The sequence below is a fragment of the Solanum pennellii genome, chromosome 9 (assembly GCF_001406875.1).
Source record: "Solanum pennellii chromosome 9, SPENNV200".
Lineage (NCBI taxonomy): Eukaryota > Viridiplantae > Streptophyta > Magnoliopsida > Solanales > Solanaceae > Solanum > Solanum pennellii.
The window spans coordinates 23,745,905-23,769,999 of record NC_028645.1 but is presented as its reverse complement, the minus strand read 5'-3'; positions in this window follow the sequence as shown (position 1 = coordinate 23,769,999).

Below are 24,095 nucleotides of genomic sequence, written 5' to 3'. Positions count from 1 at the left end.
ATACTTATACTAGGATCCAAACAATCAAATTCCAAGCCTCAAAAAGAAATGACGGCTAGAAGAATGGCCCGTCGATGGGCCTACGAGGCGTAATTGCTCCGTCGATGCAGCCTGCAATCCAACTGCCAGGTGCAGTGTTTCATGGAGGGGTGAATGGGAAATTCACCCCACGTCCTAACATGAACATAGGCAGTTTACTTAGATATTTTTAGGTATACTAAGTTAGTTAAATAGACAAAAACCCCATACCCAAACTCATTCTTCAAATTAGACTTTTCCCTCTCCAAAAAAAAAACCTCTCTAGGGACCTCCATTGGAGATGAAGCTCAAGAAAAACTTGTAAATTGGATTCCCATGTAATCTTCATTATTATTTCGTCGTTATTTACTACAATAAGTTATGTTGATCCTTCATATTTAGATAATCATCCATCTAAACAACTTTTTCCAATGCCTTTCAATGAAAGTTCATGGTCAAACTTCCTAGTTTTCAATCTAGCCATGGGTTCTTTCTCAAATTGATTTCAAAAGCATGTTCATGGTAAATTGATGATAAAGTACTGATATTAAAGTGTATTTCAATCCAATTTCATGATGAACCCTTGTTCCCTCCAATTCTAAAATTAGCCTATGTTACGGGCATTGTGATCTTTATTATGTGTTTATTGAATTGTGATTCTAGCATATTGAATTGTCTATATATACTTCCAATTATGTATATGGATGGTGAATTGTTGATGAGTGATCCATGTGTATCAAGGTTTGAGGATTTGAATGAGATTGACCTATATTGTTCTATCTTTTTTTGATTGTTAATGTAAAACACTTGATATGATCTCGATTCTATGGCAAAATGAATATGAATTCGTTTAGGTTATGATCCCTTTAAATGCTGCCTTATATTGTATTATGGATGAATTATAAGTATTTATCATTGATGATAAAATCAAGGGAGATTTTGTAAGGTTGCTATATTCCTCTACTTTTCTATAGTATTTCTTGTAGAATTGGCCTTATATGCCATTCTGTAGTATGGTCCACTTATGGTGGCGGTGTTTAATTCTTCTCAATGTATATATGTGTTGATCATGTCCTTAAAGGCAAATTGATGTGAGATGAGTGTGTGGTTATGATGATCACACTATGCGATACATGTCTTGTCTTCTATGCTACTTTATAATCTAGGTTGTATTGATAATGTTAAGAGCATGTAAATCAATATGTTAGGATGGATTTTAGGTGCTGCCATTTTTGAAGTAATAATGATCAATGACCCCTACCTATGTACCCCTATATGAATGTATGATTATCTAAGGTTAGGAGTCTTGTAATGTGATGTAACCTTTTCTCCTATGCAAAATTGTGATGTGTGGTCTATGCTTGAACGTGCATTGTGGTCTTAAGAGGGTGGCTACCTCATTTTGTTTTTTATAGCCATTGTATGATCATGTTGACCAAGATACACACATTTACTCCTAATGCATGTTTTTAAGTAGTATAGGTTCATGGTGTCTAATGAAAAGGTATTCTCATATGCGCTTGTGTCTACTACTATGAATGTAGAGTATATTTATATGAATCATGTTATGTATCCCTTAACTAGGATGATTTTATAGGTATACTAGTATGGAAAAGGGTATGTGACCTTGTCTATGCATTGCACATGTGTGCCTTGATAGGATAGTTCCTAGGTTTTGTGATCAATGTACATGAATATGAATGCATGAGTATGTTATAAACATGTATTATATGATATGATGTCAATTATATGATATGATGAACTATTATTATGCCTACTGTTTATGAAAGGATTGCTCAAATAGTTACACTTGTACAATTATGCATGAAAGAAATGAAGTATGAACATGTATGGTCTAAGGGTGTTTATACGGAAGGTTTGCTCACATGTATGTAGACACACACACATAAAAACATGTCCATTATGAAAATATGATGATCTAGTGAATAGATGGGTTCTTGAAAGGTGTTCTCAAGGGTATCCTAAACTAGATGGTTCTTGAATATGTTATGTCCATGTGAAAGGCTTTCTCACTTGATTTAGGTTGATGACCTCTCATCGATGAACTATGATCTAATCATATTGGGAGTTAAACTCCTAAAGCCTATTTTATAAAGGAATGAATTATAATTGTTTTCAATTAAGGGAACTTAGTGTAGCACTGAGTGAACTTGAAGATGAGGGGTCACCCTTCCCAATGTACGAAGTTAGGTTCACCATAGTCCTCACGGGGTGGGTAACCTCATAACCCAAGTTCCATAAACTATTCTTGCCCCATAGGATCTAGCAAGTGATATCACCTAATATGCTAGTATTATGTTAATGTTCTACTTTGGCAAGGTAGAGCACCTTCCCTTGCTGTAAAGCTCTACAAGACCAAATTCCATGTAGCACCTATGGTCTTAGTGTTGCTTAAGGCAATAGTTTCCCTAAAGTAAAATGGACAATGGAAGTAAAGTAAGGACCCTAACTAGGATAGCCTAAGGGAAGTTGCTTAGTGTAGGTGAGGGTATAGGTATTTACCTATGCATTGCACAAGTAGCTCTTGAAGGGAGTTCTAAGAAGGTTCTCTAATGTATATGATTATGTTTTTTATGTCCTTAAGCATGATGTTGTATTTTTGGTATACTTGTTGTGATGAAATGCATGATATGAGTCTATATGATGTGGTCTTATCCTATATGCATAACGTTGGTGTTAATGACTTTATGATGAAGGTCTTTCTTGGCATGAAGGAGGTTGTATATGTTTGTCTTGTTAATGGTAAAGTGCATGTTAAGGCTTGTAGTCTCCTTGTAGGTTATTTATTATGTGTGAGGTTTTGGGACTTCACATGTACATTGAACTACTAAGCTTACAATGAGATTATGAGTAGGTTCTATGTTGTTTTTGTGAAGTGAAGTCCAAATATGATAATGTTGACTAGTGTCTACTATGATGATGATTAGAAGTCTTGACTTTTATGTGGTCTTGTAATGAGTTCTTCTATGTGGGCCATAAAGTATGTTGGGTAAAATGCAATGTGTATGTCTTGTTATATGAAATAGTTCTATGAATGCATGTATTGGGTTATTGAAGGTAGTATGCATGATTTCCTTGTGGTCTTAACGTGATTCTAAGGTGTGGATAGTGTAATGGGACATTGTATATGAATTACACCAAATATAACTAGAGGGTTAATTGGAAGGTTAAGGAATTTAGAGGGAAAAGAACTTACTGCAAAGGAAAGGGACTTACCGTAAACGGAAGGGTACTTACTGTAAAATGATGTCAAATGTGACTTAAATGCTATGTCTTATTTTATGTGATATTATGACTATGGTATATGTCTAAATGAAGTATGTAATTTGTATGATGCTTAATGTATCATGTTTTATGAAATTTTGACAAAAAGGCATAATGCATGGTTTCAAAGCAAAATGTCCCTTTTAGATGCATGTTTTTATATGTTTGACATACTTAATGCATTCTTGTACTAACACTATTCTTCTTTTCCTTTTTACACATAGTGCATGTTATGGATGCTTAAAGGATGTCTCTAAGGTGGAGAGCTTGATATGTTATTCCCAAGCTCAAGGAGAGGAATCCTTAAGTTCAAGGATGTCCTATGTCATGTTTTATTCAAGTCATATAATAGTTAGTCATGTCTATATGTTGAAAGGGTCGTGTCCCTAATATACTCTAATGATGTTAAGTCTAGGATGACAAAAAGAGACTAGAGTCTTTAACTATGTATTATGATACTTTATATATATACTGGAAGTGATGTTCTATAATATGATGTGCTATGAAAGTTTTAAATTTTCCACTAAATTAACTTATGGAAATGCGATGAATGATAATTATTGGCTTGTATAAAACCTCCGAGAGGTCAAGTACGCTATGCTACTTCTAGGGGGTTCTCCCTGGTCGTGAAAACGATGACACAAGTTACTTCTAGGGGGTGCTCCCCGGATGTGACATACAATTTGTCTAAAGAGATGAAGAAAAATGGTATTAGTACAAGAATGCGCTAAGTATGGAAACAATGCAAAAAGATGAATTTAAAGAGGACATTTAGTTAGAAACCACGCATCATGTCTTTTAGTAAAACTTCATAAACATTGATACAATAAACACAACATAGCTCACATATTTCATATAGACATGTGCAATAGCAATAATATCATATATAGTCATTCACATTTACGTCACATTAGTCGTTCTCATAACATTATCTTCTTTTACCTTAACTCAGTTACCCCAAAGTAAACCTCTAGTAATACTTGGTGCAATGCATGAATAGTGTCCTATTCCACCATCCAAACTCAAGTATGACCTTAAGGTCACCAAGGTGAACATTCATACAATCTTCATTGAATCAAACATATACATTCATAGAAATATAGCATATCATGAACCACATACTTCACATATGACCCAACATACTTCATGAACAACCTATAAGACTCATTCCAAGACAACATACAAGTCAATACTACTAATATCGTCATAATGAGGCAATAGTCAATAAATACATACTATAACTTCATTTCATTAAGGCATCATAAGACCTTACTCATCATCCCAATCTAAGACTACTAATGCAATGTACATGTGAAGCCCAATAACTTCACACATACTAAGTAAAATCACAAAGACACCAAAAGCATATCACTTACTTCATACATTAACATGACAAGTATAGCTACTTACATGCATTAAAAGTAAGACCTTCATCATATGGTAAATAAGAAAAATATCATACGTATAATCACACATGTAGGACAATACATCAATGTCATGCACAATAGACGTATACATACACATATACATATGTAACTCCCTCCTAGAACTCTCTTCAAGATCTACTTGTGCAATGCATAGATAAAGTCTCATACCCTAACCTACACTAAGAAACTTACCTTAAGTAATCCTAGTTAGGGTTCCTTACATTTCTTCCATTGTTCATTTTAGGGAATATATAGTCTTAACTAACATTAAGACCATGTGAGCTAAACATGGAATCTGGTTCCATGGAATCCTACATCGAAATGAGATGCTCTACTTGCAAAGGTAGAACACTAACTTCATGTTAGCATATTAGGTGGATCCACTTACTAGGTCCTATGGGGGAAACATAGTTAAGGAACTAGGAGATGTATAATGAAATCCACTTTATGCCAATTGGCATTATAGCTTCCATCTCATAAGAAACCATAGGGTGAACATGCCTTCCCCTTTGCCAAGGGGCATCTCTCATTGTCAAGTTCACTTGGTGCTAAGCTAATTCTCTTTTTGAAAAGCCTTTATTAACATCACTTTAATAAAAATAGGCTTTAGGAGATAACCCCTCATATGCATAGCTCATACGTTATTGATGAGAATGTCCTTTCATCAACATAACTTATGTGAGAATATCCTTTCAAATGGACATAGCATATTCACAGCATAGTCCAGTTTAGAGTAAAATTGAGCAATACCTTTAAAAAGACTCTACTTACTATATTATCATAACATGCTTCATTCATTCATTCACATATGTGTATGTGTACATATATGAGGAAACCTTTCACATTAAAACATTTAGATACTACATATATTCATACTTCATCATATCATATACTTGACATCATAACATATACTTTCATGTTCATAGCTTAATCAAGCATTCATACTTATGTACATAGATAAATCACCCTAGGAACTATCCTATCAAGGTACACATGTGCAATGTATAGGCAAAGTTTCATACCTTTACCTATACTAGTAAACTTATCAATTCATCCTACTTTATATACCTTTTCCATACTTTCATGAATATATTATACTTTACAGGCATAGTAGTAGACAATGGTACATATGATAACTATCCTTTCGTTAGTCACCATGAATCTATCCTACTCATAGATATGCATGAGGTGTAAGTGTGTGTACATTGATCAACATGATCACATAATGGTTATCAACATAGTATTAAGGCATCCACCCTCTAAGGATCACAATACACATTCATCTATAGACCACACACCAGATTATTGCATAGGAGACAAGACATCTTCATCATTTTAATCTAATACTCCTAACATTCATATAGGGGTACATAGGTAGGGGGTCATTAATCAATAGAACTTCATCAATGATAAATATATAGACCACAACTAACCCTAACAATCTCATCTAATTGTCATAACATCATCAATGCACACTAGATCATGAACTATAAAGGAAGACTAGACATATAACTTCATACTTTGTGATCATCATAACCATACTTCACAATATTACAATTTGACTTCAAGGACAATATCACATAATACAGAGAATGTCAAGTAAACAGCGCCACCATAGGTGGACCATTCCACTCAATGGACAATTCAACCTCACATCTATACAAAGTAGTGGAAATCTAGGTCAATCTTACCAATTGATCAAGCTTTGATCATAATTGCTCCATTCCCAATAATTCACCATGAATTCACATATAAAATAGCATCAATATGCAATATAAATTAATCGAATCATAATTCAATAAACATGGAATTATGATCACAATACACACATTATAGGCCAATTTGAGAAAATAAGAGCATCATGGGTTCTTCATGAAATAGGATTGAAATCCATGTTAAAAACAGTAGCTAAACATAATTTAATCATGACAATGCTTTTGAAATCAATTTGACAATGAAACTATGGATAGTTTAAAATATAGGAATTTGGATCATGAAATTGCATTGAAAACCTTTGAAGGAACTCCTTAGATGGAACATTAAATAAGGATGAAGGATTAACATACCTTATTACATGATATGACCAGTAAAAATTGAATAATAAATCATGACAATCCATCTCCTAGCCTGCTCTTGAGCTACATATCCAATGGAGGTTTCTAGAGAGAGTTTCTTTTGAGAGGGAAAGTGAAACTTGAAGAATGAAGTCGACTTAGAATTTTGATCTTTTTATCCAACTTAATATATCCAAAAATAGATAAAATAATTGCCTAGTCTCTTTTTGGAACGTGGGGTGAATTTCCCAATTCACCCCTTAAGTTGGCAGCATTTGCAGGCAGTGTTGCAGGCTCAAACGATCTGCAGACTAACGAACCGTCGTTTGAACGACAGCGCCGTACTGCGCGTTTGTCGTTTGAGACTGAGAACTCTATTTAAGGGGATTAGCTCACACGTTTATATATGGAGCAACTCCCCCAATCGACAGGGCGTAGACTGGAGTACGGGGTATCGTTTGCTAGCCGTTGTTTGGACACCATCAAGGCACTGTACTGCCTGCTTTGTGGTCCTTTTCAAGGACTCTTTTGGTGGTCCTTGGTGAGTCGTTCCTGGACGTTTCAAACCTAAATATGCTCATATACAAGTTAAGGCTCTACCTTTCATTTTAGGCACAAAACAATACATAAAACATGCAAAGGCATACTACAACAAACTATCATGTCTAAAGACTAAATTTCAAAGGTGTTAGACGTTCGGCCTCCAACCCACTTCAAATTAACTATACATGTTTTAAAACACTTTATTAACAAGTTATTAACTTTTTTAGGAACATGTGATGCTCTAGACACCTTAATTCATTTTGAGGGACTTACATTGAAATCCAAACAACACGTAAAACATGCAAAGGAACACTAGAACACATCCAAGCACATAGGTGACTCGTCGTCAAACATCTTGGACATTCTTTGACATTTCACTTCCAAACACTTCAAAATGACTTCTAACACTTACATTCATAATTTTTAGACCTTAACAACTCATGAAAAACATGTTAGGATCTATTTTAACCTAGTTAATTTTTAAGGGTGTTATATTCTTCCCATCATGGACAACATTCGTATTCGAATGACATTAAAATACTTTCAGCACTATCAAGAGGTAAGACTAAATAGTCGAAGCTAATAACCATAACACACCATAAACAATACACAATAAGACTCACATTTTGTTCATTTAATATAGGAGGAACTTCCTTCTCCACATATTATCATGCTAATAATATTATTTCTATGCACATTATGTCAAATCTCATAAATCACAATTTTGCAACATTTTGAAGTACTTCTTTGTAAAACATACTTACTAGTTTACTAATGCAGCATTTAAGCAATTCAATAAAGGCATGACAATATAAGATCCAAAGTCATATAAACTCAATTTACCACATTAACATAACCATGAAAATGCACAATGCAAGGAGACTAATGAAACTCATTTCACTTAGACTCGTAAACACATGCAACATGCTACTGTAAAATTCTAACTCTCAAACATGAATAAAATAGAATAGAAGAGAAGACACAACAAATCAAAACCCACCTATTCACCATACTACCCCACATAGAAGGAATCCATCACAACTAAAAAGAGAAAACCATAACTTACCGATATCCTCATCCGTATTTTCTTTAGCTTGGAGGCAATAGAAATGATTCCTCTTTGGTGCACCAACATCCGGAGCATTAGGAGGATCTTGCTTGGTCTCTCTTCCCCTAGCCGCAAAAGCATGACAATCTCTCACCTTATGATCATCCTTTTCAAAACCAAAGAACCCATTAGTTTCGGCTAGACACTTCCCAAATGCTTCTTCGAACAAGTGGAACAAGTAGGCTTAACACTTTGAGAACCACTTCCCTTCACATACTTCACCTTAGGAGCATTAGACTCATCTTGATTTAGAGACCTCTTCTCAAATCTAGATTGGTTTTGCTCATCGGATCTACCTCTTTTCAAATTCCTTGAAATTCTACTAAGTTTGGACTCTTAAATTGATTGTGCATACACCACAAGTCTAGATAGGTTCATGTCATTATGTAGCATGGTCGTATGACACTCTTTTTTCACAAGGTTGGTAACAGCGGTCACAAACCTACTCATCTCATCTCTAGGTTAGACACCCTGGATACAACATACTTAGATAAGAGGGCAAACTTCAAAGAGTACTCTTCAACACTCATGTTCCCATGCCTAAGGTTTATAAACTCCTCAACTTCACCTCGCTTTTCTCACGGGGAAAGTAAATTCCTAAGATGACTTTCTTAAATTCATCGTATTATATGGGACCCGTCTCTACCGGCCTATTGTCTTTCCATTGTGTGTACCATACTTGATCAATTTCTCTCAATTGGTAAAAAGCTAATGCCGCCTGCTCCATAGCACTCAATACCTTATACACACCATCTAGAGACTCTTGGGGGTCCTCTCCCACATTAGAACCAAGGAAGATGTGAGGATTCATCCTCACAAAGTCCCTCAATCTAGAGGTCATGGTACTCTCAAGAGCATTCATCTTAGGCACAATATCCCTATTCACTTGAGTTGTCATGGCTCGGGTTAGGGTAAGGAGAACCTTTCTAATATCCTCATTAGTAATGTCTAGGGGAACCACCGAAACCTCATTCTTTTGATCAACTACACGGACTTTTTCACCTTGAGGAACTTGAACACCTTGTGGAACTTGTCCACCTTCTGGAGCAACTCCCTCATTCACCACTTCCTCATCAATGTCCAAGCGGGTGTACTTCTCGTATTCATATCCTATAAATACAAGAGAAGATATTAGAAAATTACACTTATAACCTTAACTCTATGGAACGAAACAATAGTAATGAAGAGGGTGAAAATCTATAGTCCTTTAGCCTCTCTCTCATAGATGTGTTGCGACACACCGATGAACAAGACTCTACTAGACGTGGATTTAATGAGACTTTGAATCCTAAAGAATACTTCATAATCTTATGCTCTGATATTAGGTTTGTCACGACCCAAAGTACACCCTAGAAGTTTGGGCATCCTTAAATCACCAAACGATATACTCGACCCTCGGAGTATTATACAAGACCTTAGACATCATTCATCGCATATATATATATATATATATATATATATATATATATANTTGGAAGTGGTTGTTGTACTTGTTTTATGGAATCTCCATCAAAAGAGTATAAAAAGCATATTATAAAGCAATTGTCAATTTTAGCATGGTTTTATTGCATGTACCACACTTAGTGCATTGAATGAACTAATTCCATATGTAGTTTACTCTACAAGTGTATGTGGCAAGTGAGGAGTCTGTTGGAAGCAAAGCTTGGGAAGAACATTTTCTCAAGCCAACTTGGTAAGTGCTCAATCGATTCGAGGACATTGTTATGTTTAGTTTCCTTTTTCAAAAGACATTGTATTAGACATTATTTTTTCCATCTTGTTGAAGTATGGGCTGTGACCCTAAGATTTTAATATGTCTAATATGGCTATGAAGAGGCTTAATCTTTCTTATGTTTCTATATAAGAGATTTGAAATATTATTGCGAAAAGTTTATATTTCGCACTACTTTTCATATATATATATATATATATATATATATATATATATATATATGAAAAGTAGTGCGAAATATAAACTTTTCGCAATAATATTTCAAATCTCTTATATAGAAACATAAGAAAGATTAAGCCTCTTCATAGCCATATTAGACATATTAAAATCTTAGGGTCACAGCCCATACTTCAACAAGATGGAAAAAATAATGTCTAATACAATGTCTTTTGAAAAAGGAAACTAAACATAACAATGTCCTCGAATCGATTGAGCACTTACCAAGTTGGCTTGAGAAAATGTTCTTCCCAAGCTTTGCTTCCAACAGACTCCTCACTTGCCACATACACTTGTAGAGTAAACTACATATGGAATTAGTTCATTCAATGCACTAAGTGTGGTACATGCAATAAAACCATGCTAAAATTGACAATTGCTTTATAATATGCTTTTTATACTCTTTTGATGGAGATTCCATAAAACAAGTACAACAACCACTTCCAAGACAACATAAGTATATAAACATATTTCAAGTAATCAACAATATAAAAGTATCAACACTTGTAAACCATAAAAGCATATAGACATCCCACCAAAGGTTATCCTAAGCCCCACTTAAGTATGATATGAAGTAGCCGCCATACAACACTTTCACACACACCTATGTGATCCTCAAGACTTCCTAGGGTAAGATTGTTCCCTTTTCATCATTTAATTCCCTACATAAAGTTACTCTATGTCTCCCCTAAGTAAGACATGAAGAGACCGCCCATACACCCTTTTCAAGCTTACCTAAGCAATCATTAAAGCTACCCAAGATAAGAACTTTTTCATTCATCATATATTGACTTGGCCACAATATTCATTAAGACAATCTAAATACATTCATCATTTATAGAACTTACATAATGGTCTTGGAGGACTAGGGAACCTCATCCTAGCATCTTCAAAGTCTACTCCTGCAATCTATAGATAACATCCCATTCCACTACCTACACGTTGTAGAAGTTCTCAAATACTAGAATGCATCTCACATGATGAAAATAGGTATTAATTGACATAGACAATAATATCTAGATATGGAATCCGAAGTCTATTCCTACTCTAAGGAGGGTGTTCTATTTGCCAAGGGTAGAACTAGGACACATCCCATGTTGGCACATAGTTAAGGAATATCAAGGATTTCATTGTACTCAAGTCTCATATTTTATAGAGCCACTACCACAACCAGCCTTTTTCTCATAGAGTAAGTTCATTCACATAAAGGCATATGAACGAGTACCGTTTTGTCTCACCAAATCATAATACCCCTACCAAGGATGGGTCCACTAGGGCTTCCATTCAAGGTCAATAAAGATAGATCTTATGACTTATTTAGAGATGGTTTCATGTTTTTCCAGCCAACCAATCCCTAAGTCCATCATTCCACTCAATAAGGATACCATTGTGGTCTTTCACTTCAAGGTTTCTACTAACTTTCTTTTCTATGTTCAAGGATCTATGTTCTTGATGTTCTTTCATTTCAAGGTCCTATATAAGTCCTCCATAGAAAGGAACCATCTTAGGTCTACTGCTTCTAGACTTTAATTCACCATTCAATCACACACATACATGACAAAGGTGCTTAAGTCTACTAAGTCAAGAGTTCACATTCACATAAATTTAATGTATCAAGTAGAGGGACTTAAGTATAATAATAAAGGCACAATAACATCATCATATCAAATATTCAATAACATTCAAGTACCACATAGAGACAACCAACTCTACCTAGCAAGTTACCCTATCCACACACGTAGAAACATCAACATCGTCTACCATATTCACACATAATCATATAGAAAAAATCACGCTGTAACGTTACACATAATATACACATTATCATCCTTCACCCAGATCATATATACAAGCTACAACATGAAAATATCACAATTCACACAACAATGTCGGCAAGGACATATTCATCATAATTATAACACATAAACACTGCCACCATAAGTGGAACATACCAACCAATACAATTCAATACAAATTCTAAGGAATAGAGTGAGATTAGGTCAACTTACCATCTTTCCATCACCCTCATTAACATTCCTTAGCATTTTCAATCAATTCACTTCACAAAGGCTCTTAGCAATAGACATATACACAATTTTAAGTCAAAACATATCCATATCAATGATCCAACAACAATTCAATATGAATATCATCATTATAAGTCATCCTATATATAATTCTATCATAATCTCTTCAATAGGCCGATACAATCTACACATGAATTTACTAAGATCAAGCAATGATCAATTCACTCACGCTATAGCCAAAAATAGGAATTCATGAAAAGCATGGGTTCATAGAGTTTTTGATCTTAAACATGAAATTAACATAAATTATATCATAAAACATTGATTCAAAACCTTTTATGCATGAACTAGTGGCTAGAATTAAAAATAGAAAATTCTGTGTTCTGAAAAATGTTTGAAAAGCCTTTGAAATTTGACTTTTCAAAGGGAAAAGGATTCAAGGATGAAACACCATACATATATTGAATACAGACCACGAAAATGAAGGAGAATCAACGGAGAAATCAAGCTCCAAGCTTCAACCTTGCTCCTAGCTTCAATGGAGTCTAGAGAGAACACTTTTGGTTTTGGGGGTTCGATTTTTTAATAATGAGGTCTAAGTTAGGGTCTAGGTATATAAAATAACCTAATATACCATAAAAGACCAAAAAAACGTCCATGACTTAAATGATAACCTAGACGAATTACCCAAACTACCCCTAGCTTGGACGACACACTTGCAGAAAAATTGCAGGTGTCAATCGACGAACCTATCGACGGACCGTCAACTATTCAACGGACTGTCATGCTGGTCCGTGGTTTTGGTCAGAGATTGGTAATTAGGGGATTAAGATTCCACACCTAATTATTGATAAACACCCACATTGACGAGGCTTAGATTGATTAAGGGGTCGTAGTTTTGTGCTCGTCGTTTGGGACTGCCTTGGGCAGTTTTAAGCAAAAGTTTTGGTCCTCTTCAAGGACACTTAGGTTACTCCTTGGATAGTCGTGCCCAGATGTTTCAACCCTAAACACTTTCATGTATATGTTAGGAACCTCTCTCATCTATTTGAACTCAAATAACACTTATAACCTGTAAAGGCACACTAGAACGCATGAAAGCACATAGGTGACTAGTCGTCAAATGTCTTGGTCGTTCTTTGACGTTTCACTTCCAAACCTTTCAAACTGACTTATAACACTTATATTCATCATATTTATACTTTAACAACTCATAACACACATGTAATGCTCTAGTTTAACCTAGTTCATTTTTAAGGGTGTTAGAATAAGAAGAGTTGACATTTCGAAAATGGCTTTCCGAACAAGGTACGGTCATTATGAGTCCCTAGTTATGTCCTTTGTTCTAACTAATACCCCAATGGATTTTATGAATCTAATGAATAGAGTGTTTCGTAATTATGTTGATTCCTTTTTAATTGATTTAATTGGTGACATTTGGATATATTCCAAGAGTTAGGATGAACACATGATCCATTTGAGGATACTATTGCAAGTCTTTTAAGGAAGACCAATTTTTTGCTAAATATAGTAAGTGCAAATTTTTTCAAAGATCGGTTGCTTTTGTTGGTCGCATTGTGTCTAGTATGGGTATAGAGGTCGATTCAAAGAAGTCGGAGGCAGTTAAGAATCTGCCTTCACCCCTAACTCATACCGAAATTTGATGTTTTTTATGTTTAACCGGGTATTATAGGATATTTATTGATGGATTCACATATATCGCTCATCCATTGACTACCCTAACCCAAAAGAAAGTTATGTTTGAATGGACACAATCTTGTGAGAAAGGCTTCCAAGATTTGAAAGATAAGCTTACCTCATCTATGGTATTGGAGGGTACCAAAGGGTTTATTTTGTATTGTGATGATTCTCGAGTAGGTTTGTGTTTTGTCCTCACGAAACATGGTAAGGTGATAGAGTATGTCTCTAGGAAACTCAAGGTGCATGAGATGAACTATCCAACCCATAATCTTGAACTAGCGACCATAGTGTTTGCTTCGAAATATGGAGAAACTACCTATATGGAGTGCATTTTAATTGTCTTCACCAATCATAAAAGTCTCCAATATATGTTCACCCAAAGAGAGTTAAATGTCCGTCAATGAAGGTGGTTAGAACTTTTGAAATACTATGATATGAGTGTCCTTTAACACCCTGGAAAAAATAATGTGGTTAAGGATGCTTTGAGTCGGATGTCTATGGGTAGTGTGACCCATGTTGTTGAGTATAAGAAGGACTTAGTATAATATGTTCATAGATTGACCCGGTTGGGTGCTCGACTTGAAAATTCTTCAAAAGGGGGTTTCATGGCTCATCATAACTCCGAGTTATCTTTATTGGTTGAGGTGAAATGTGAGCAACTTCTTGATCCTATATTGGTGGAGTTGAAGGAATCGGTTCTTAGTAAATATAATGAGTCCTTTTCCCAAGGAAAGGATGGGGTACTTAAGTACCAAGGTAGATTGTGTGTGTCAGATATAGATGGCTTAAGGGAGAAAATTTTTTAAGAGGATCTTGGTTCCCCATATTCCATTCATCCGGGGCCACCAAAATTTATGGAATGTACAATAGATCTATTGGTGGAATGGTTTGAAGAGGGATATAGCAGAATTAGTGGACAAATGTATCAATTGTCAACAAGTCAAGGCCGAACATAAAGGACCGGGAGATTTGTATCAAGATATAGATATTCCCACTCAGAAGTGGGAAGATGTTAATATTGATTTCATTATGGGTTTGCCTCGTACGCAAAATCAAAATGATTCGATTTGGGTTATTATTGATAGGATGACCAAATCAGCCTATTTTATTCCCGTCAAGGCTACATATTTGGCGGAAGATTATGCTAAATTGTATCTTGATGAGATTGTGAGGATGTGTGTAGTTCCATTTTCTATCATTTCAAATAAGGGTAGTCAATTTACTTATCGTTTTTAGAAGGCATTCCAAAGTGGACTTAGTATCAAGGTGAAACATTGTATCGCATTTCATCCACAAACACATGGTTTGGCAGAAAAAAACCATTCAAACCCTATAAGATATGTTAATGGCATATGTCACTACCTTTAAGGGTCATTGGGATTACAATATACCATTGATTGAGTTTGCCTACAATAATAACAACCACTCGAGTATCGTCATAGCTTTATTTGAGTTTCTCTTTGGGAGGAGATGTAGATCTCTGATTGGGTGGTTTGAGGTAAATGAGTTTTCTCTAATAGGTCCTGAAGTAATTCATGAGGCCGTGAAGAAGTCTGACTCTTATGGGATACATAAAAGACGACCCAAAGTCGGCAAAAATCTTTTTTCGACAATAGAAAGAGGGACTTGAGAGTATGATAGGTGACTTGGTCTATTTAAATATATCACCCATGAAAGGGGTGATGAGGTTTTGTAAAAAGGGAAAACTTAGCCCCCGGCATATGGGGCCATATAAGATTTTAAAATGCATCGAAAGTGTTGCCTATGAGTTATAATTACCTATTAAATTGGCTCAGGTACATCGTGTGCTCGATGTATCAATGCTCAAAAAGTGCATAGGCTATCCGGTGTCTATCCTTCCTGTAGAATGTTTAAAAATTGGTTCTAGTCTTTCTTATGAAGAGTTCCCGACTGAGATTTTAGACCAACAAGTAAAGAAGTTAAGGAATAAAGAAGTAGCTTTCGTAAAGGTTCTTTGGAGGAATAATTTTGTATAAAGTGATACTTGGAAGGTTGAGGCCGATATAATGTCCCAATATCCTCTTATTTTTCCTTCCTATTCTAGTTAAATTTTAGGTTAGTAATTCCTCCTAGTTTTGGTTTATGAAGGGTCATAAGTGTATGTGAACTTTCATCATTTTCCTTCATGTATGCATGTTGTTGTGAAGGATTCATGTTGAATAAGTGTGTTGAACTTCCATGAAATAATATTTTCTCCATTCTTCATGGCACATGATGATGTGGTTGATGTATTTGATTTCATGTGATATTCTTGTTATGAAATTGCGCAAATGTGAAGTGATGAAATATGTGCATATTTGGTAGGTGGTATAATTCTACCTCATAATGATGCATTTTTGAGTTTGAGAATGGATTTGATGTTTACTCATTTGTTATTCAATTTATCATTATATACCATGTTTTGGTTGGAATGCTAGTCTGAGTCGTAAATTCCAGAAAGATGTATAAAGTGTCATTCAAAGATAAATGTTCCCAAGAGGACCTTGAAAATCACTTTACTTAAGGTAGAGCTTTGAATGAAGTTTAATAACTTAAAAATTGTTTCAAATGTTGTTTAAAGACCTAACCTAACATAACTAGCATAGTTTGGAATTGTTAGTGCATAAGCGTCAAGAAACGACCATGATGTACGGAAACTAGTGAAAATGATCTAATGTGTCCTTAGGTTTTATAAGGGATTTGAAGAGTCGTATGAGGTCTAAATCTTGTGAAAATACTTGGAATACATATACTCCTTATTTAGGGTAAAAATTTTCAGGTATGACTCCCCAAGGACCACCCTAAGAGTTCTTAAGGAGGACCCAACCCTTGGTTCTAAAAGCTGGAACCACCAGAGCAATTGACGAGCCGTCAATTAACTCACTCCCCTTCAATGGTGGTAGTGTGTACATACATAGAATCCTACCATTCTGCCCCATAAACACACCCTCAGTCCCAATCCACGAGTTACCAGTACAGTCCATGGATTGGTTGATGCCCCGTCAACGGGAACTCCTCAAATGGCACAAGATCACTGCCTCCACGCGACTTAAGTGGGGATAGCTAAGAAATTAGATAATTAATTAGTTAACACTTAAAAACGGTTATAATTAGTAATTTTAGTTATATTAACGTATTTTAAGTTATAAAACAAGTCTTCCGCCTTATAACTCTAAAACCCAAAAGCTCTCACCTCTCTCTACATTGTCTCACTAACCAAGGAATCCATTGAAGGGAGAAGGTCAAACCTTCAATTAGGTCTCAAGAACAAGGATTTTCTCCAATTATCCCTAAGTATTGACAAGGTATGAGAACTCTTCACTCTTGGGACTCCTTTCCCCAAGAGGTTCCTTCAAGTTGAATTTCAATGTTATTCAAAATTTCTAGATTTCACTCGATTTTGTGGATAACCTTTAAACTTGAATTATTTTGTCTATAATTGATTAATAATCATTATTATGAATATTTATGAATTATTTTATGTATTATCTTAGGTTTTTTACCAAATTCCCTTAAGACCCATGAATGTCCCTCTTATCTTAACACTAACTATTGAACTGTGTTGAATAATGATTAGAGGTGAGATAATTGAGCTTGTTCTAATATGATTGACTATTTTGTTATGATGGTACTGGATTTTAGGGATGAATATTATGGAATTGTGAAGATTTCTTTAAGGGTATCTTGAAGACCAATGGTAAGACATTCAAGGATATGAACATTCTATTGTAGTGCTTGTTAGGATCGAATCCACACACACACACTTGATGAATGAAGAACACAAGAACTTACCAGAGAGAGAGAGATGATACATCTAGAGAGAGAAAGAGACAAACCAATATTTCGTGGTAACACCCCATGAGTAAACTTCTACGGCGGTGGGGTATATATATGACAGTACATCAAATATTAATCAGGCTCCACAACCTAACAGTACTATTGGTTTATCCTTAGTAATGTTGATTAATTGAGGTATGAATGATAAGGTTTATGAATGTGTCATCGTTGTATGAATGTTATGATTGTGATATGATGGTGGATGTTACTATGTGGAATTGAAGGTAATTTCTATACACATCCTATGACTATGTTATGAAGTAATGTTCTCACATGGTGTTGGGTTTGTGATGAAAGGTCTTTCTCATCCTAAAACCTATGAGCTATAAACATGTTATATGAGGGTTTAAACTCCTAAGACATAATGTTAAGAAATAATTAAGACACTTAAAAAAGGAAATTTAGAAATTTAGCTTAGCACCGAGTGAACTTTACAATGAGAGGTGATCCTTCACAAATGAACAGAGGTTCACACTATGTTCTCTCATAATGTGAAAACTACAATGCTAATTAGCACAAAGAGGATTTCTAGTAACAACATCCTAGTTCCTTAACTATGTGCCCCCATAGGAACCTTAACTAGTGGATCCACGTAGATGTTATACGAATGTTTATGTATTACCTTGACAACTAAGATACCCCCCCCTCGATGTGAGGGGATGAAACCGGGTTCCATGTAGCTCACATGGTCAATGCTGGTTATGGCAAAGTTTCTCGAATGTTAAAATTAATGAATGAAAGTAAGAAGATCAAAACAAACTAGGAATACTTAAGAGGTGTTGTTACTTAGCGTAGGGAAGGGCATGGGACTTTACCTATACATTGCACAAGTGGACCTTGAGGAGAATTCTAGGGTGAATTCTTTATTTTATCTATGTGATGAATGTAACGTATAATGTTGGTCGCATATGGAATGTATGATGTTGGTATCATATTATATGCATAATGTTGGTCTCATATGATATGTGTGTTGGTTTCACTTGCTATACATGATGTTGGTCTCACTTGGTATGTATGTTGTTGGCTATACTTGTTATGATTATTTATGAGGTAATTGAAAATGCTTGTGACCTCCTTGTTAGATTGCTTGGTTTATGTGTGGGGTTAAGTGACTTTACATACACATTACACTAGTAGACTTGATTTAGGGGTTATGAGTAAGGTCTCGTGATTTAATAATGAAATGGACTCTAAGTATGAAAGGTTGAGTATAAATTTATCATGATGTCACTCTTGGATATGATATGTCTTGTTGTGTTATATAATTATATATTGTTCTTTGAATGTGAATATATGCTTTTAAAGTGTATATAGCATATTTCTAAACAAAATACCCCTTTGTGTATGTTTTCAAATGTTTTACTTGCATATGTTTCCATATTTAGTACTTGTGGTTTGTATTAATCCATATATGTTCTATTTTCTTCACAAATGTAGGTTTGGGCAATTAAAGTGATTCAAGTCCATTTTTTCAAGAAGGTTGGATTGTTTTCCCAAGTTGGTAAGTCGTCAAGTCCGAGAACAAAACCCTATGATTCTAGCTTTGGTTGTTTTGCTTATATTGAAATACATTGTTCCACTTATCCTATTTCAAGGACTGTGTTGTATTCATTTTATAAGACTTGTAATGATTTAAAGTAAAAGTCTCAATTTCTATCCTCTTATGTCGAGATGGAAATGTGAGACAAATTAGTTTCTATTTTTATATGTGAAGTGAATTTGAACTTTAAATGAAAAGTTTTAATTTTTCCGCTTTTATTCTTCTAATTTGCAATGATGAATTCTAAGGAATTTTCTAATACTTATTCGAGGTCGACGATGCCGGTTATGACTAGGGGTACTCTAGGGTCGTGACATACATGGTACGAGAGCATGAGTTTGAATAATACAAGGAATGATGTCTCAGAAAACCACATTTATGGAGAGTCCTTTTCATAATTGTGAAGTGCTTTAATCTTATGAATAAGAGGATATGTGATGCTTATGAAATTATCGCTTAGTTTGGTATTCTTAAGTCTCACCTAAAGAATCTTAACTCTATGTGTCCTTTAATTTTACTTCTTTTCATGTGTATATAGTCTATGACTACTACAAAGGAAGCCTCAAATAGGATTGAAGAGGATATTGCACATGCGGGAGTTCCTCCAGAAGATAACAAGGATTCTCCTATAGAGAAAGTTCCTCTAGGTGGCCAAGCTCTGGTTAATCCTTCTATCATGACGGATAGAGATATAAGGTTGGATTTCTTAAACTTGACTCAAGTCATGGCTACTCAAGATGAAGTCGTTACTACGCAAGCTAAATCTATGACGGCCCAAAATAATTGGGAAGTTGCACCCCGTGTGAATCAAAATTCAAGTATCATGGCTTAACCTTTGAGGGACTTCACTAGTATGAATCTGTAATACCTCCAAATTAAATTAGGCTAAGCTAGATCCTAACACATGTTTCATGATGTTATGAAGTTCTTAAATGGTTCATAATAGTTTTAGAAGTCTGTTTGAGGATTTTGGAAGATTTTGGAAGTGAAACGCCCAAGACATGCAGAAACTAGTCAAAGTTGAAATATTGTGTCATAGTGTTCTGTAGTGGAGTTTTGGGGTATGGTTTGAGGGTAAAATTGAGTATCAATGGTTCCTACTCATAGCATGACATGTAAAGGGTCGAAATATCAGAGAACAATGCCCCGGGAACAAGCCAAAGGGTAACCAAGGACGACCTAAACATGGGCCAAGCAATCTCCCACGTGCACCAAGAATTGGAAGGGGCTACGCGTCGCACAGCCTGCACTAAGAATTTTTTAAGTCATTTTTAAGAATTGTGCAGTGAACTCCTATTTTCGGTCGCGTTAGTTTTAAGTCAAATTTGAATTGTTTAAAATGTCCATTAAGTGTAGGGGTCTTTTGGGTAATATGGTGTTGACATATTCACGGTTATTGAGTGCTTTTAAGCCCGTAAACTCAACATTCAAAGTTAAACCCTCACTCAAAACAAAACCTCTTCATTCCTTCTCTCCAAAAAAAACCTTCATTAATGAAGCTTTGAAGCTCCAAGAAAGAAGAGTGATTTTCCATGTTTTTCTCCATCAATTTTGTGGGTTTTGCTACACATAAGTTATGTTGTTACATCCTTGGATTCCCTTACATTCAAGGAGTCAATTTCAATTATTTTGAAAGATGATCAAAAACATGAATTTCCTATTTTGTTATCTAGCCATGGGTTCTTGCATAAATTTTTTTGAATAAATAAATTATGATTGAATTAATGTTAATTTGACGCTTTAGACTAAAAACTCCATGAACCCATGCAATCCTAGTTTTGACTATATTATGGGTAAATTGATCATGTCACAATTGTATTGATTTCTTGTGTAGTTTGATTTACTCTATTGAATTATGAAAGAAACATGTTAGAATTGTATGTAGAATGTCCTAAATTTATGAATTGATATTTTACTATTTTTTATTATTGGATGTTGTGATAATTGGGTTGAATTGATGACTAAGGCTATTGGTAAGAGCCTTTATGGATTGAATTGGGTTAATTGGCTATGGATTTGGTGATGTTATGATAAAATTGGTTGTATGTTGACCTAACCTTCTCAATATTGTGTAGTATAGGTGTTGAATTGTGATGATTGGTATGTTCCACTTATGGTGAGGTGTTTATGTAATATAATTGTGAAGGATGTGTCCTCGTCGGCATTACTTTATGAATTATGATATTTATCATGTTATAAACTTGGATATGTGATCATTTTGAAGTTATATATGACTTATGTGTATATGTGAAGATAAATTATGTGTTCTTCTAGGCAATTATATGTGATCATGATAGGCTATAGTGATGCCTTGTAGGTGTATATTTGATGTTGAAGTGTGAATCTTCTTAATTGACTATATGAACATTATGATGGGTTATATTAATGATTCTATGGAAGTGTGTAAGATGACTTGTAGTATGCTTAAAGTTGACACTATGTACTACATGAATGATATTGTACATGTGATAAGATGATAATGAATCGTGTCTTCTTTAGGTAGATGTATGTCCCTTACTTTATAAATGAACAATCTGAATATGAATCCTTGACTTAGTAGACTAAAGCACCTTTGTCATGAATGTATATGTATGTATGGAATCTGATCTTGAATATAGTAAATAAGGTCATTTATGTGGAACCTTTTAGAAACAAGTTATGATATCCTTGAAGTTGAAAGTCGTAATGGTATGTTTCTTGTGCGGATGGTGGACATAGGGTTGGTTGGATGGAGTGGCATAAAATCATCCTAGGGAAGTCATTGAGCTATCTTAATATCCATTGTATGCATCCCTAGTGGACCCTCTTTGGTAAGGTGTGTTATGAATTGGTTATGAACAAGATATGGTTCCTCTTCATATGCTCCTTTATTGAATTACTCTATAAGAACAAAGGATAGCACCGAGAAAATATGCTTGGAATGTAGCTCCAATTAAGATTAAGATTAGATTACAAAGAAACCCTTGATATTCCTTAACCACGTGCCTACATAAATGTGTCCTAGTTCTAGCATTGACAAGTAGAACGCCCTCTATCGGAGTAGGGTAGACTCTGGATTCCACGCCTAGATAGTATGTCTATGTCGGTTATTGCCTATTCTCATCATGAAGTTTAGGTAGTGAAATAGGACGATATCTAGACATTGCACCACTAGGCTTTGAAGATGTTAGTACGTGAGTTCCCTAGGTCTTCTCCAAGACTATTATGTGAATGTCCTTAAGTGTTGTATATCTCCTAAATGATTTAATGATTATAATGACTTAATTAAAGGTGTTATGAAATGTTCCTATCTAGAGTGGCTTTAAGCATTGCTTAGGTAGGCTTGGAGAGGGTGTATGGGCGTTCTCTTCATATCTTACTTAGGGGAGTCATAGAGTAATTCTAGGTAGGAAGTTTAATATATGAAATGGGAATAATCTTATCTTAGATAATCTAAAGGATCACTTTGTTGTACGTGAAGGGATTGTATGAGTGGTCGCTTCATAACTCACTCAAGTGAACCTTAGAATCACCTTTGGTAAAAGGGTCTCATGTTTATGTGAATTGAAGTGATCTTGATGTTATACTATAGTATGTGACTATTTGTGCTTATGTTGACTTCATGTGATCTCTTATACTTATCCTATGAAGTTTTATTCAAAAAGTGCATGTTTTATACAAATCTCCTTTTTATTATGGTTTTAATTGCATGTCACCGTACATAAAATATTCTAATGTACTAATTCCATATTTTTTTTCTATGTCTAAAGGTGTAGGTGGAATTTGAGAGGAGTGTAGAAGTGGAAGCTATGATTAGTGTTCATTCAAGCAGTGTTGTTATGTCCTCACTAGATTAGAGGACATTATGATGTTTGTATTTCCTTATTGAATGTATTTTAATAGACTTAGTTATTTTCTACATATTGAAGTATGGGTCCTGTCCCAATATATTCGTATGTCTAAGATGGAGACTTTGAGACTTAGTCTTTCGTTATGTCTTTTTATAAAAGATGTTTTAAAGTATTACTATTTCATTTTAAAAGTTTTAATTCCGCACTACTTTTTATACATCTTATGCAATGAATGATTCAAAGGGATTGTGCAAGACCTCCGAGAGGTCAAGTACGCCGTGTCACGATTTGAACACCATATCTTCTAGGTTGTATGCTCAGGTTGTGACAAATTTGGTATCGGAGCCAGGTTATGAAGTAATCTTAGACATCCAAAGTCTCATTAAATCCACTCTAGTAGAGTTAGTCGCGACACATATATGAGCAAGAGGTTATAGGATGATAGAGTTTAACTATCTTCATCAATGTTATGCCATGCCTATAGAGTTGAAGTTATAAGTTCCTATTCATAATCTCTTCTCTTATGTTTATAAGAGTATGACTACAAGAAGAATGGCTGCAAGAAGGTTGTAAAAAGGAGTGAAAGAGGAAGCTCCCCAAGGTGGACTAGCTCCACAAGGAGTTCAAGTTCTCCACTATGATCAAGTTCCTCCCCAAGGTGATCAAGTCCCTATTGGAGGTGAAGGTAATGAGGTTTCGGTGGTTCCCCCGTAAATGACTAATTGGGAGATTAGGGATACTCTTCTTACACTAACCCGAGCTATGACAACTCATATG